The sequence below is a fragment of the Pezoporus flaviventris genome, unplaced genomic scaffold (genome assembly GCF_033815535.1).
Source record: "Pezoporus flaviventris isolate CSIRO_AGI_PZ_B2104156 unplaced genomic scaffold, CSIRO_AGI_Pfla_v1 ptg000015l, whole genome shotgun sequence".
Lineage (NCBI taxonomy): Eukaryota > Metazoa > Chordata > Aves > Psittaciformes > Psittacidae > Pezoporus > Pezoporus flaviventris.
The window spans coordinates 24076341-24089352 of NW_026892563.1; the positions used below are offsets into that span (position 1 = coordinate 24076341).

Sequence of the window (13012 nt, forward strand, 5' to 3'; positions counted from 1 at the left end):
AGTGGGGTCAATTCCAGACTGTGGGCTGTATTCGTGTACAGCAAAGCCATTGGTTGCGTTTATCAGAAGATGAATCCGTTGACGAAGTTTATTCTCCATAATTGTGTTCTATACATTCACTGCTAGGCATGTATTACTGTGTGCTGCAACATGTATACTGTATACTGCTATGTATGTGTTACTGTGTACTGCAATATATAGAGCTCTTAACTGGCATGAACATGTTTTTGTCACTGTTATTTATTCATAGAATCATAGAGTGCTTTGGGTTGGAAGAGACATTAAAGATCACCTAGTTCCAACTCCCTGCCATGGGCAGAGACACCTTCCAGGTTGCTCCAACCCCCGTCCAACCTGGCCTTGAACATTTCCAAGGATGAAGCACCCACAGCTCTTGTAAAGGTACCATCTCCTTTGTTAGGTGTACAGCTCTGTCTAAATTAAGAAAGTGTCCCCATAACCAAATATTTACACAAATGCAAAAGCTATGCAGTCCAGATTTTGCAGTCCAAACAAATCTTGAAAGGGATCATATTACTATTTGTTACTGTTCTTTGATGTCCCTAATAAATATTGTTCAAATATATTTTTATATTGTCATGTTCTGTACATATGAGATGACAGTTTAAAAAAAAAAGTTATTTCTACGCTTGTTAGATGAACAGGTGACTACTCATAAGGGTATTTTCCCAAACACTTAGCTAAAAAGGAGGTGTTACGCCTTTTGTTCAGTAATCAGTGGTGTCTCCATTTGTGGCTGGAATATATGTGCACTATATATGAAGGTGTACTGTCATCTTTCAAAATGGTTGGTTACTCTAAGTAAAGGAGCAGTTTTTACCTGACACCTCAGAATTAGTTTTTTACTAAGCAGGGTAAATGCATTGTCATTTTTCACAAAGGTTCAGGTAAGTACTGCTTACATCTTTTAAGGACATGACAATTCACAGTGTTTGTTAGATCTCCTTTTAGCAACAAATCTACCCAATAAGAAGTGAGGTACAATACATCAAGCATAGAATTTTAAACTGGGAGAGTTCAAGCATTTTATTGAATGACAGAATTGCCTTTCCTTTCTATGAAGGAAGGAAAGTATCCTTCATGTAATACGAAGCCACAGGAACCAGAACCTCAAAGCAGAGATACTAAGATTTTGGTTTCTTCTGTTGTTTTATATGTGCTGCAGACTTGTGCTTTAAAGGAGAAACTGACTCGCATACCCTAGGCTGACTGGATGAGTAAGGTTTCTTGCTGTACATCCACTTGTGTCAACACAGAAATTATACACCATGGAAAGTATAATGAGGCAATCACAGTCATTACAGAAAGAGAAAATGATTCGTCATTAGAATGGAGATGCTCATTCTTCTGTGAAATAAATCCTAACTAGTAATTAAAATACATACTGCACTGCATTTAGGAAACATGAGGTCCATGCTTTGTCTAGCTAGACAAACCTATTCCTGGTCTCATAAATCAAAAGGAACACTGATGCAGTCATGCTTACAGTGCTGAAAATTGTTCACACTCATGCAAGTTAAAAGTACATCAGAGTACAATGTTAAAATAATTATTTTTAAAAAGCAAAAAAATCCACCCTTCCCCACTGTAAACCTTGGTCCAGCTAATAAGGCATAAAACTACCTGATTTATTAGAGGATGTGACATTCTGTAGATTTTGAGTGGCCTGTATACTTCCTGGAACACAAAACACAATGAGGGGAAAAAGATAACTGTGAAAATGACCGCTCACAAAGGAAAAGGTCAGGTTCAAAACTTTTTGAACAAATTTCTACTAGTGCTAGCATTTTGGAGCAAGCCCAGAAAAGGCTCTTGGGGTGAAAGCATAATCCGGCCAACATGGAAGAGAGAGCACCTGGAGCAGCAGCCTGCAGTCCACACACACACATTTTGCAAATGGGTAATTGTTTAGCATGTATTTTGTTGAGAATGCTGTCTCATGCTCAGGAATCTTAAAATTTATATTAAATATTAAAAAGTCATTTCCAGTGTTTAAGAAAAACTTCAGTATGAGAACTCCCACGTCAGTGTCAGTCTAAATGTGTAAATACCTTGGAATAATAAAACCAATGCAATATTTTCTAAATTTTTGCTTTTTTTTTTACACACAACCCCCAAAACATAAATTCAGAAGTAATTTTAAAATAAGTTTGCGAAAAATGGTGTGGTTGGGACTGTTTGGTATAACTAGGATGTCCAAAACTGAACTTTTCAGAGCCTGAATAAAAAGGTTTGCATATTTCTGCAACTTCTGCAATAATTTTTAAGGTAAATTATCCATTAATTTCAAACCCTGGTTATAAATGTTTTGTGTTTCCTGCTTTGAAAATGCTTCTACAAAGTGAAATTACTATTGGTTTGGTTTTTTGAGGGGAAGGGTGGAAGAGTAGCAAGTGAAGAGTATAAGTGAAGTTACTCATTGGCTGGACCTGCAGCCTGTGTGGGTTACACAAGTTCACAAAGGATGCGACCATGTGATAAAATGGCACTCTTCTCTGTTTCAGTTTCTGTCCTGTGCTGGAGGAGCGGCTGTGGCCAGCTGCTGCAATTCTTGAGGGAAGATTCCCCATTGGGCTGTACCATTCATGTATATAACAGCATGTCTCAAGAAGGACAAGATTAAAAATAGGGAAGAAAGACAAAGAGAAGGAGCAAGTAGTATCTTTGGGACTTTGGGTCTGGATTCCTACTTGTAGAAGGGAGTGACCACATTTTCTTCTGGATCAGCAGACTCCATCAGTTTATCATTCAGGCCAGAGCCAGCATGATGAGGGAGGACACAGGGATGTTTGGCCAGGAGAGGGGATACAGGGTCGGAGGATGGGACAGGTGTCAGGTGTGAGTCTACCTGGAGGTTGGTTATTTAAACTAGAGGTGCCACAGCCCTGCTCTCCTCCTACCCGTGATACTCCCACGTGTGTACTTGTGCTGGGACTGCAGCTTGTGACACCAGCTGATAAGATAGTTTGGGAAGCCAGGCTGGCCAAATATGAATACCGTTTGTGTTCAGCCAGCTGAGCTCCCTGAAATATTTTCCTGCTTAATTTGCCTGAGTGCCAGCTGGCATAAAAAAGCGGGGGGGGGGGGGGGTGGTGATTTGCAGCAGACAGGGAAAGGGCAGGACTGTGAATCAGATGAGATCAGTTTAAGATGCTGTGGTACCACATCTAGAGCTGCAAGAAAGCTTTTAGCTTGTAGCTGTTTGAAAGAAAAAAATCCAAAAGTCATTTTTTTCCAAAGTCATTTTTGGCATTGGTTATAGTGGTGTCCATGCCCCAGCACTGCAAGGAACAGGCACTTCTGTACTGCTGAGCTTTTTGGTACTAGCTGTCCTTATCAGCATCAGTTAAACAAGCCCAAGGCAAGTCAGGCTGATGTGCTGAAAATAGCTGCCAGAGTCAAGAGATAGCGTACATCAAGGTCTCATCAACATGGGGATTTTAGACGGCAAAGTTACAGAGTATTTTGTAAGGAAGCTTTCATGTGCAGCCTCTCGCCTGATGTCCCAACTGGCAGCCCAGAGCAGCATCACATTCCTGAGGGCGGGGTGTGCAGCCTTCCAGCTTCCCCACTGGGATGGGTCTTAGCGAGATATCACCACCTCAGCTTCCACAGGGAGAGCACTCTGGTCATGCTTTGGAGGAGGTGCCGATCTGCACGCGTGTGGTGACCGGATGACTGGGTTCTGCCTTTAACACCCTTGGTTTCCAGTTAAACTTTCACGCACTTGCTACCTTTTTATGATGACTAAATGCAGACCATTACTGGGGAAAAGAAGGAGAAATAAAGAAAAAATTATCCAACAATAGCTGAGATTTAATTATCTTTAATTCAGGTTAATGTTTTTCATGCACTGTCTTAAAGTTAAAATAACAGCTTTCACATTTAGCACCTCAGTCAAGTGACAGTTGCTATCATCAGGGTAAAATTCACACCTTGCTATGTTCCTCTTTTCAGAGAGACAATTTTTAGCAAAGACGTTTTAAGAGGGCATCAATTTACACCTTTGTGTCCCTGTGAAATTAAAGTTTAGAAATCACTCTCAGAGGCTACTTGAATGTTTGCATCATTTAGATGAACAAATAGCAGAAAGAAGGACTATCAGTCCCCTACTGATTGTCGTTGATCCAAACTTAAAACGACATATTTATGCTGTGAAAGGGAAGCAACATCCATGTAATGTAAGATAGATTTGGTTTTCTTAAAGTCCAGAAGAGGAGTGTATTGTGTGATTTGTCTTCATAGACATATTAGTGCTACACATCTTTTGTTAGTTATATATTGGAGGGCTGTTTGGATTCAAACTTTCATGTATACACATAGCAGTAAGAGTGCAATATCTGCTGGCTGGAACATTAATACAATTGCAGTACAGATCTGTGCTCTAGCAAATTATTTTTCTGAGCTAATATTCATCACAGTGAGGCTTTAAAAGTTTCCTATAAGAGGAAAAATAGATGCGATTTCCAGAAGTGATGAGGAAGTGCTTCTTTAGCAGCTGAACTAAAGGTGCACTATCTCCAAAAGAGGTGACATTTACACCCCTCTCTCCTCTTTTTTCTGTCTCTCTTTTTGCACTGAATTTCGGCTGTGGCATTTGCCAATGCCCATATGACCCAGCAACAGCATTCCACTGACATCACAATCCCAGTCCCCCCTCCCTATTTTCAGCTTCACAGTCACCAGACTTTACTTTGTGTCAGCTTTGATAGAGCTTTGATAATCATCTCACAATTTAGTGAGCTAATCTAGCTCACCAAAGAGGAAATAAAACTACTCCCCTCCATTTTCTTTATGAGCTCAAATTACCTGCGGAATAGATTGCTGGCCATTGCTGCAGCCACAAAAACAGCACAAGCACAAGCTGAGAGGAGGTGAAGTTGTGAGAAAGGATTGGAAAAGTGGGCCCATACTTGTTGGTTGTAGCAATAACTATATCTTCTCAGCTGCCTTATGAAGTTTGGCCTTTAGAGTGAAATTAGCTGTATCATGGGACGGTTGTGTTGAAACACAACTACACTTGTGAAGAAGGCTAAATTCCCACTCCTACTACTGACTACTTCTGGAGGGAACACAGCATCAACACCTAGCATCCATCCAGCAGTTGTACTTCTAACATGGATCTTCAAAATTACAGCCAGAGGAAGACAGCAGTTATGCACTTTCTCACAGGATTAGCATGGGTCATACCTGCTTTGTGTTGCATTCTCCAGCTGGAGTTGCTCAGTACTTGTGGAGGAATTCTTGCATGGCCAGACTAGAAGTGATCATTAGAGAGCTGAAAGGCCAAGGGGAATACAGAAACCACCTATAAATAGGCAGAAAGGTATAAAACCTGGCATCTGTTGATAGAAGAAGGATGTTTGTATTTTTTTTTCCTACTGCTTAGAAAACAAGGCAAGCCTGGGAACAGGATCCACACTTGCTAAGGAGTTGGAAGAGAAACTGCATCTGAAAAGTAAAAGCATTTGTGAGCTAAGAGTAATGGGAAGTGGGTTCTCCAATCCTTCAAGGAGTACAGTTCAAGAGGAGGGTAATCATAGATATGGCAGAGGCATTAGCATTTCATACTTAATCCCAAAATTAACTCAAGTCAGTTTTAACAGTGCGGAGTAAGTAGCTGATGGGACAGTAGCTTGGAAGTGCATCATGAGCTTTCTGTTTATTTTGTTGGTGCGAGGCATTTATAAATAGTGCTATTGCCCTTACCAGCCTCTTTGGTGCCTGTATCCACCACTTAAGATGCCAGTGACAATTTCTGAACTGCTACTCAGCTGCCACTGTCCTACTACTCAGTCAGGTTTCTTCTGGTGTCACTGCTGACATTACCCAGTCACTAGCAAGCTGATCAAAGCCAGTTCCTGAGGTGAAATTCTGGAAATCCTGAAGCAAGATTTTCCATAATCAGGGGAAATTACCCTTTCATACTAAGCTTGATGCATATGTGTTAAGTGGTGTAAGGGACAGCCTGTGACCTAGAGTGCACAAGCCTGCAATGCAGTATTTCTAGTGACTGCCCTAATAACTATGTTGTGATACAGCTATTAACTAGTGGAAGAAAGAAGAAAGTGCATTAAGACAGGAGCCAATCACATGTAACACTTACTTCATCTGGCATTCATTTGCTTATTCTGCCAGTCAGACCAGATCTCATAGGCATGCCCAGATCACTCCTAGTATCTGTGGCCTGCCAGCTCATGTGTCTGGACACAAACCAACAGTGGATGGAAGAACAGTGGAAGCACAAAAGACAGTACAAGGAATAAAATAACAGGGTAAAAATAAGAGATAGTGAGTGCAAATACAGGATGGGAGAACAAAGTGTTCCATCTGGTACTGGCAAACCAATTAAAGATGCTGATGTAAAGAGGGGTTTGTAGAGCTCAAGAACAGGAAGATAGGTGCCATTTCAGGTCCCTCAGCTAGCTATACAATGTCAGTGTGTTAGATGCCTACATTTTACTCCCTGTCCTACACTTCACCTTTCATGCTTTAATAGTGTGGGATGCTTTGTGATCAGCTGGCTGCTTTCTGAAATATTTCTTGCATAGATGTCTGATGCTTCCCTTCTCCAGGGAAACCTGGCTGGTTAGCTCAGGGCTGTAGAATCTGCTCGTTGCAGAAGTTCAGGTGTTTCAGGGTAACTGCAACAGTTCTTACAGCCAAGCTCCTCAAAGGTATCTCAGTGTGAACTACTGTTGTTTCCGACAGGATAGTTAAATAACACTGGGGACTGTATGTCAGGGCTCACAGTTCAAAAGATTCTGAGGGTATTTCCATTGAATAACACTTGTTATTGTACATGGCATCATTGAAGAATGGCAATTTTCTTCAATTTGTTTGAAGCCTTGTGCTGCTTGGCATTTTCTGTTTAGCTTGTACTGTCATGAAAAATAAACTTCCATTAAAAATTATCAAATATCAGAACCTCCTTACGGCTGATAGACTGGGAAGACTTGCAGAAATCACAAAAAAAAACAAAAAACAAAAAAAAACCAATCCACCACCAAACCCCCCCCAAAACCACCACCAGAAATAAAAATACTCTTAACTCTTTTTTCTTTTTTTTTTTTGTGGGTTTCTTTTTTTGTTGTTGTTGTTGTTTTTTTTTAATGCAGTCTCCCTGTTTGGGAGTGTGGGGAGAAAGGAAGTTTTTCATAAGGTTTTGGTTGGCAATAATACATAATAGGATTTCCTAGCCCTTTATGAGATGGATGCTACCTCCTCATCATCATCATTTCTATATATTCCTGCCTCTTCTGCTTAATCCTCAACTTTGCCTCTTCAGGTTCCTTTCCTTAAATTCCATTTTTTCCTCATAGGTGAACATATATCCAGGATACATTTAACTATGGCAATACCTAAAATCTTAAAATGTTGTCTAGCAGTGCCTAGGAGCTTAAGAATGCTGAAATTGCTGTTGTGAGTCACATGCGGATGTCCCTGCTCTAAATGATGCTGTGTATCAAGGGCATTCAGCACAAGCAGAAGAATGGATATGACTTCCTGAATAGCAAACTGAGAGTAAAACAGTCATACTGTTGGCCTGATGCTTCTTCCATTATGTTGTCCTCCATTTCCCTTACCTTGGGTACTATTATGTACCCTCAGAGCAGGTCCAGCTGCCTGATACATTGGCAACCATGACATAAATTGCTCTTTGCCCTTCATCGCTTCCCTCATCACAGCCACACCTGCTGGGTGTGGCAGGGACTTTGGCCCAGGAAATCCACATTTGTTTTCCAGAGTGAAGTTTCTGATTGTCCAAGTTGGAAGTTCTGTAGGAACCTTCCCCCATGGAGGCAAAAATGAAGGTCTTAACTATCAGTCCAGAATCAGTTTCTAGAAAGGAGCGTCATACGTGGCTGTTTGAAATCGCAATAGACATTGTTTGCTGACCCCAAAAAGGGTTTGCTGACCCAAAAAGAAGCCCTCTCAAAAGTGCAGGTTTTCTTTGCTGAGATTTTTCTTCCCTGCGCAGTGCATTTAAATAGCGTCCTGTTGTAAGAGAGAGTTCCAGTTTGCGTTCCAAGTCAATTTGGATGCATTTCTAGTTGCTGGATCATTTAACACCATGTTGCTGTAAAATCTGTAAAAATTTCACTTTGTAAAGGGTTTGGGGATTTTTTGGCTTGGTTTGTTCGCTTGGAGTTTGTTGGTTTGGGTTTTTTAGGTTGGGTTATTGGGGTTTTTTAGGTAGGGTTATGTAATTTTCCTTCCTACTGTAGAAAAAGGTTGGGTTGGTTTCAGTAGTGCATTGTAATTACATTAGCTCAGGGGAAAATGCTGACAGTGTAAGGAATACATATTTTTACTGAGAACAACCTTTGTAATGTCTTGCGTAACTGTTTACAATGAAACCTGTTTTAAATGGCCTCACTGAGAGGCAGTGAAAGGTATTTGCCCAGTAGAAGTAGCCCGTGACTGCAGTGTAGCACTGTTCACCTAATGGCAGACTGTAACAAATGTCATTGCTTATTGCAAGTGGTGCTTATTGCAGAATTGTGGTGTATCTGGGGATATTCTGCAAATAGTCCTCTACAAAGAAATGAAACTATTTCCCAAATTCTATACTTCATTATTTCTGAAAGTATTTTTTCCTTTTCTTCCATGGTTTTAGCTTATTGCCTCTTGTTAAGGCAGATTTCAGTGGTGAATGTCATCTTGAATTATATTTTAATCTTTCATCAATTAGTGAAATGCTCCAGGAGGAGGAACAAAATGTATTCAGGAGTTCAAAACCAAATAGCATGACATGGGAAGGAAAGTGGGGAGGCAGGACAGCCAGAGTCTTAGTTCTGCTGTTTGTTGAAAGGTCTGGGCACAGTTTGCTTCACCTGTTTGTTCCCCAGTTGTTCCATCTAAATAACTGTATAATTAAGTATTTGCTTGTCTGAAAGGGACAGTATAAAAACTAAAATCAGTAACTCATACTGCAAAACACTTCGTCCTACCCCTTCATAGAGGAAATACTGAGATGCATTAAATTATATAGATGCTATAATTTGCATTTCAGAGGACAATTCAGTGCATTTTATGACCTCACACTGGAAGTTGAGAGATCTGTTTACACTACAGGGTGGCAAAGGCTGATACTTGGCCTGAAGGGACATCGAAAGCAGTAGTACTGGCCCTTCCCTTACCTGGTGCTCTCACTGCTCCGTGCTACACCTTTGTGTTTGGGCAGCGTTCGTTTCCTTGTAGCCACCAGGGAGATGGAATCAGGCAAACCCCGCAATTTAAGGGGAGGGAGAGAAGCATCAACCCAAGACAGATGAGGGCTGTGGCCTGCCTCTTTCAGCGGCAGCAGCAACTTTTAGATCAGCTTCAGCTGTCTTACCTTACCTTGATACAGTATCTGCTGGTATTTCACCTAAGTACAAGCTGCAAGTGAAGTCCTGGCACCACTGAAAGGAAGGGCTTGGCTCCCACTGAGCTCAGAGAGGTCAAAGCTTCCTCTTGCAAGGTGCGGCTTCCTATCAGCACCCCAGCAGCAGTTTGGGATGGTTTAGGAGCTGCCCACACTGCCCCGCTGCTCGCAGCAGCATCTTTACCTGCTGGCTGAATCAGTTCCTGAATCCCTCACTGCTCATTATGAGCTTGGTTATGAATATACATATGTGAGTATGCATATGAGTATCAACGTATGTGTTCCTGATAGTATTATCGCAGGATGATCATTTTTGCAAAAAGGCAAAGATGACTATGTGGCTAGGATTATTAACATTCATTGAAGTACTTGTCATTTTAGCTAAATCTTCTATTAAAAGACTGTGAAAACTATGTATACTATTGTATTATTGTCTTTTTGTGCTACAGTGGTGTCTAAAGGCTCCAGTTATGAGTCATGTCCCTTTTTCACTAAGTACAGTAAGTATGCATAACGTTTTGCATAACATTTTTCACTAAGTGAAAAAGAGAAATGGAGTCATGTAAGTATGCAATAACAAAAGATTGTGCGTACTTATTGTACTTAGTGAAAAAGAGACATGACTAAATAGTCTACTCTGTTCTCTGAAGTTAGTGTTTCTTTTTAGTGCTCCTAAAGCTGTGCAATTAAACTGTCATATTGGACCTGATATTTCAAGATACATTCTTCATGGACATATGGCATTTTAATTCTACCACAAAGTAATATTGCTCATATGATTATTGACCTGGTATTGTAACCTCATGCCAGGTCAAACATGACTGATTTTCAGTGTGATTTTATTTCATAATAAACCCTTCTTCTTATGTAGCCTCGATTTTTGCTGTCATTTAAGATGGCACAATTCTGACTATTTTTGTTTTCCCTCTGTCAGGGATCACTACTCCAATAGCAGAAGGAGTAAAACAGCAAGTGTATCCATACCTCAGCTCCTTCAGTTTGCTCTTTGGAAATCCATCAAATGAAACAGCTTTCAGTGCATCAGCTTCAAGATGAATTGAACTGCCTGAAAAATGAGAATGACCCTTTTTTTTTGTTCTTGATTTTGCTGCCTGATGTAACTTCTGGTGGCTGGAGGCCTGGGGAGGTGGGTGTCTTAGTAGAGGAGTGGGGCAGGATATTCTATAAACTATCTGTTTTGTTTTGTTTTGTTTTTAAAGCAAATGTTTATAATTTGCTTTAGCTGGTCTGGGGCCAAGTATCTTACACATTTATCAATGCAGACAAATCAGAACTAAACTCAAGTATTTTTAGTAGTCTTGACCAGAACTATAGTCTACACTTCTCCTTAAAAAAAGAATTAATACCATAAATTAACTGACTTTTTTTTTTGTAAAAATAAACAAAACAAACCAAAAAACCTGCACAATCAAAAAAACCATCAACATAAAAAAAATTGGAAAAAAAAAGTCCAAAAAAAACCCAACCCAAACCAAACAACCTAAGATATGAGAAATACTTTTAATTTAGTCAGTGTTAAATGATGTCTAGTGAGGAAAAATACTAAGTGCCTCTAAGGTAAGTATGAAACAGACATAAGGAGATGGTTATGATACACCTAACTGCCTACTTACTCGCAAACTACTTATGTTTCCTGGAAGAGAAAGGCTTTAAGCAAGGATGTAGAAGAAATTAACTTAGTGGCCTTGCTTCTTTTGGGAGGGAGGGGTATCCTCCAATGCCACTGATGATCAAAAGAGAAAGCAGAAAAGTGCTATGTGCAATAAAAGATCGGGCCACCTGACAAAGCAGAGGCCAAAAAGGTGAACAGATTGAAAGGATGTAAGAAAATATGATAGAGTAAACCTCTACATGTAAATCTTTACAATGACAGAGTAAATCTCTACATAGTAGATCTGTGATCTGTCTATGATGAAGTAAACCAACACAGGCCCAAAACAAATAGTATTTTTTACATGGTGAGAAAAAGGAACTAATGGAGAGACACAAATGCAGACATGGTATGATCAAAGTGATGACACAAGAAGAAAGTTGTGTATATACTAGGATTTAGAAAACAAGATTGTACCTGCTAAACTGGGGGAGAAGTGATGACAGCAGCATATCTGCATGACTTACCTATAACATAAGAAGCAAACACTTTGTAGTCTAAGAAATTGGAAAAAAAAAAAGAAATTGCACAATTACTTACAATGCAGGTACAATTTGCCACTAGTTGAAGGCAGAATAAACTGAGCCCCAAGTGTGTCTTGAGCAATGAGGGACACCCATGGTGCCTGAGGACCAGGATAAGGTTTATGTGCCACCTCTGCCTTGTGAGATCCTTTCCACACACCTTACGCTTTCTTCTTATAAAATCTATTGCCTTTCTTTGTAGGTATGTATCTTTTAGAGCATTTTAGAGGTGGTATCTCTTCACATAGTCAAAACAATCCTGGTGTTTTGATGGGCTGATATTTTGCTTCATGGATTTAAAGTGAAGACTATGTAGTCTTTCCCTCACCAATTCAGATTCTGGTATCTTTGCTACTATCATGTGCTGCTCTCTCCTTGTTCACACAAATTTCCCAGCACACAGCGGTTACTGTCACCAACCTTTAGGACCTCCTCTGCCACTGGTGACATTTGCAGGCATAGGCACTGTTATTTTTATGCAGAGAAAGATTTCTCTCAGGACCTAGTCTAACACTCATTCCATCAGAAATACTTCACATCTGCTCATGCTGTCACAACTATAAACCTTTTTTTTTTTTAGTTCGTTCTTTCTTCAGTATCACAGATGAGATATGTATTTACTACAAAAAAAAAAACAACCCAGAAACCAAACAAAACTTCTCAAATGCTATTCTTTCTTGCCAGAGAGGAAGAAGGCTGAGGGAGAAGTTGATCTTTGTTTCCACTCCTTATCTCTTGTTTTTTGTTACCTCTTATATTTGTTAATGGCTGTAAAATAATAAAGTAGCTTAGAGCTGAGCAGAGCACCGCCATGTTATAAGTATCAAAGGCTGATCAGCTTGGAAACAGGGATTAAGAGATTTTGACTCTTCTTTTAAATGCATCGGAAACAAGACTATGGTGGCCCTATGAAAATTCCATGAATGGGAAGGGCTGCCTGTGTAGTTTGTGTGGCACCAGCTGAAGACAGCCCTGGGAGAGGGCAGGCTGGTGAACGCTGCAAAGGCTCATCCCAGGATTTCCAACATTCTGGATGATGTTTAACCCACCTGTTCTCCCTCTCTGGCCACTATAACTACAGGTGTAAGATTCAAGAAGGTCTTTTAGAAGAGACAGACTTCACTCTGGAGGTTTGGCTATTGACGTTTGACTAGGGAAGATGCAGTTCAGTAATGCTGAACAACCTTCTTTGCCTTACCCTGCACCATGTCTCCCTCTTCTTTAGCTCATGTGTTTTCAGACAATTCAGTTACAAAAACTGCCTCAGCACCACCATGGGGACAATGAGTAGCAGGACCACTGGGAGAAGCACAGAGTGAGAAGGAATTCATCTGCAAAGGCAAATGACTGAAGAGCTGATTTGGGCTGGGCTGGGGAATGTGGTGTGTCCTCCAGGTGCATTAAGGAAGAGTATGCTGAAAACCT

General features: G+C 40.4%; 1 long non-coding RNA gene across 1 annotated transcript; it reads right to left on the bottom strand.

The window, feature by feature from the left end:
* Window positions 1-220: 220 nt before the first annotated feature.
* On the bottom strand, window positions 221-10528 carry LOC133269459 (uncharacterized). The gene is made up of 2 exons (XR_009743461.1): window positions 10376-10528; window positions 221-435 (listed from the first exon to the last, which is right to left on the bottom strand). It is a non-coding gene; the product is annotated as an uncharacterized LOC133269459 (long non-coding RNA).
* Window positions 10529-13012: the final 2484 nt, after the last annotated feature.